Here is a 3,382-nt window from a genome sequence, read left to right as displayed (position 1 = left end):
TAGGTTTAAATGTTTGGCTTGTAATTCTTGGCTTGTCACTTTATTTTTCCTTTAGATAGTCTTTGAGTTTCCTACCCTGGCCGGAGTCTTCAAGTAAACCTTGCAATTTAAAGCTCACCCCCCACCTCCTAAGCTGAACCCTCAATCTGCAGTGAGGCCAGAGCATGATCATGGAACACAGTGAACATGAATAATTAGCACAGCTGCCTTGGGGTGCCAGTGTCTTTAGAAGGGGATTCATTCTGAGGAATGCAACATAGTGTCATCCTGCAGACGTCACAGAGGGTGATGACACAAACCTAGAGCTGGCACTTCTTGATGCCATCTATGTTGGGCCTCCCCCAAGCCTCACTAAGGACACATGAGTAGAGTCTTTCTAGAAGGCTGGGCCTTGTTATCTGAGGCCCATGAAAAGAACAGATTCGGTTTGTATTTGTTAGCTCATGTGCCCGAAAGAGCAGTCTTCCTGTTACCCCACCCATCTGATGCAGACAGAGCAATTTCACGAACAGGAGCCCAGTGTCCTGACACGGACAGGAGCATGGCGCCCCGAGGACACAGGTCCTGCCTATGACCATGCCCCTCCATTCCTAGATGGCAGCCAGGCTTTTAAACTGTAGGTGCGTATGTATGCATGTGTGTGACTGTGTTTACTTTAATGCAGAGTGACCTCTTTCCAGCTTTTTCTTCTTTACCTTTTGGCCCTGTGCTGATAATTTTTCAAGACCCTGTCAGGGGCCCTCCCTGGTAATGCAACAGGTTAAAGCGAAGCACTATGAAGCTGTCCGCAGCTGCTGCAGCACAAGTTCAATCCCCGGCAAGGGAGTGACCCACATGATGCGGCAGACCTCTCCTGTCTCCCTGCTGCTCCCCTCAGCAGTGTGCTTCATTGATCTGCCTGAGCTGCTCCCCACTCTGTCTCTGGTGAATCCTCTCACCCCCCACATCTCTGGCCTGTACCCCAGTTCTTGTGTGCAGAAATAAATAAATCTTTTTTGTTGTTTTTTAAAGAACCTGTTGGAACCAGGTTCTTCCTCTCACTGTGCAGATGCCTCTGGTGGTGCTTCAGAGAGGCAGTCACACCAGAAAGAATACCTAGGAAGGAATTTGACCTTTTGACCTTTATTTTTTAAAAGGAAGCCCAGTCTAATAAGACTAGAGAGTTTTAAATGCTTCTGGAATTTCTCTTCCCCAAACACAGGCGCCTACAAGCTACAAGAAGTCTTACTGGCTCAGAAGCAGCTCTATCCCCAAGCTCCAGACCTCAGCCTCCAGTAAAGCCCAGAAGCAAGGAGAAGCCCCTTGGGGATAATAATTCTAAGTTCACTCTCTTCCCATAGTTTCATACCTCCAGGCTGTTTATGGGTGTCCTCATCTCATCTCTGAAGACAAATCCCCTTCTAAACATGTGCTGAGCTGAAATAGCAGCACACTGAAGATCTTTTCCTCTCAGAGTTTGCAGAGTATGGCAAAGTTAGCTTAACAGGCATGGAGGAGGTGCAGGAGGAGGGCAGGCCGTGGCTGGGCAGAGGAAAAAGCAGGCACAGGGTGAGTGTGCTTGATCCAGAGAAGAACTATGCAGCCAAGCAGGAGCTAAGGACAGAGCACAGGCTTGCACCCCAAATTCTCTCCTTTGATCTGTCTTTTATGCTAACAGCCCCGCAAATGAGCTCGCAGGTTACCGCAGAGGCAGGACACAAGGCAATAACCACCTGCCCGCACTTACCTGATGATACCTGAGAGAACGAGGGACTCCTGAGACTCGACATCACTCCTGTGATGATTCTCTTGCCAAAATTGTAACCTGAAACTACTCACAAAGAAGGTGAGACTTTCAAAGTGAGGCTATGTTAAAGAGGAGCTGCTGTCTTCAAACAGATCAAGGTCAGAGGTGAAGAACTGCAGGAGACTGAAGCAAACTAAAAAGACATGAAAACAAGATGCAATATGTATGATTCTGGGCTAGATCTTATTGCCATAACCCAGCACTGGGGTAATTAGGAAAAAAAAAAAATTAAGATTTATTTATTTATGCCTACAGAACTGGGGTACAGGTACAGGCCAGAGATGTGGGGGGTGAGAGGATTCACCAGAGACAGAGTGGGGAGCAGAACAGGCTGATGGGCTGATGGACTGAAATCCATTGCTGAGGGGAGCAGCAGGGAGACAGGAGAGATCAGCTGCGCCATGTGGATCACCTCCCTGGCCGGGGATGGAACTCAGGCAGCAGTGGCTGCCGATAGCTTGATACTCTGAGACGTTAACCCCTGTGCCACCAGGGAGGCCCCCTAGGAAAATAATCTTAATATTCAGGGGCATTATATTAGCAATTTTCTCTCAAATGGTTTGCAGGGGGCAGGAGGAAATAATATTCTGTGCTCTCATGGAGTTTCCAACAAGTTGAACCTTTTGATTGCATCTTTATGGTGCCGTGTTACATACACCTTCATCATCTATATTACTTACAAGATAGTAGTTGGTTTTCTGCAGATTTTGAAGTGTCCACATAAAAAGAACCTGCTGGCATAAACTGTCATATCACTCTCGTCTGGGCATGTGTAAATTGAAACATGTGGAGAGGTGAGTCTTAATCATTTTGTTATCTCAGTGGAGTTTTTCACATAGATAGTAGTGATATAGATGATTGAATTTTAAATTAAATTTAGAAGTCAAAGGTCTTTAGAGATTTGCTCTAAAATTCAATTTTCTATAGAAATTGTTATTAATGAAAAATTGTATGTGTCTAGAATAGCATCTTTGAGTAGAGGTGTGGAAAATACATTTAATATAAATAAAGCCCAGTGTCTTTACAAGAAAAATTCGAAAACTTTCATATTTTTTTCTTATAGAGCAGCCACAAGTGTTTCAGAGAACCTAATCAAAGCAGATTTGCACAGGTAACTCCACTTTGTCAACAAAGTCATTGCCAGAAACACATTGCAGGTAGACACCGTGGGCCTCCCTGGTGGTGCAAGGGGTTAAATCTCAGCACTATGAAGCCGTCTGCAGCCACTGCAGCATGAGTTCAATCCCCAGCCAGGGAGTGACCCCCTCCATGGCGCAGCAGATCTCTCCTGTCTCCCCGCTGCTCCCCTCAGCAGTATATTTCAGTAGATCTGCTCGTTCTGCTCCCCACCCTGTCTCTGGGGAATCCTCTCACCGCTCCCACACCTACACCTCTGGCCTGCACCCCAGCTCTTGTATGCATCAACAAATAAACCTTGAAAATAAAAATAAAGTAGATACCACCAAATCCTGCAGAGAAGTTGATGGAATCTCCAATGCACAGCAGGAATGTGTGAGCAAAAAGGAGCTGGAGAGAGCATGATTCAAATGTCCAATAACTATCAAAATCATCAAGCAGGCCCTCCCTGGTGGCGCA

The sequence above is a fragment of the Condylura cristata genome, unplaced genomic scaffold, assembly GCF_000260355.1.
Source record: "Condylura cristata isolate star-nosed mole 26May11 unplaced genomic scaffold, ConCri1.0 scaffold00042, whole genome shotgun sequence".
In the NCBI taxonomy this organism is placed as follows: domain Eukaryota; kingdom Metazoa; phylum Chordata; class Mammalia; order Eulipotyphla; family Talpidae; genus Condylura; species Condylura cristata.
This window is presented reverse-complemented; position numbering follows the sequence as displayed.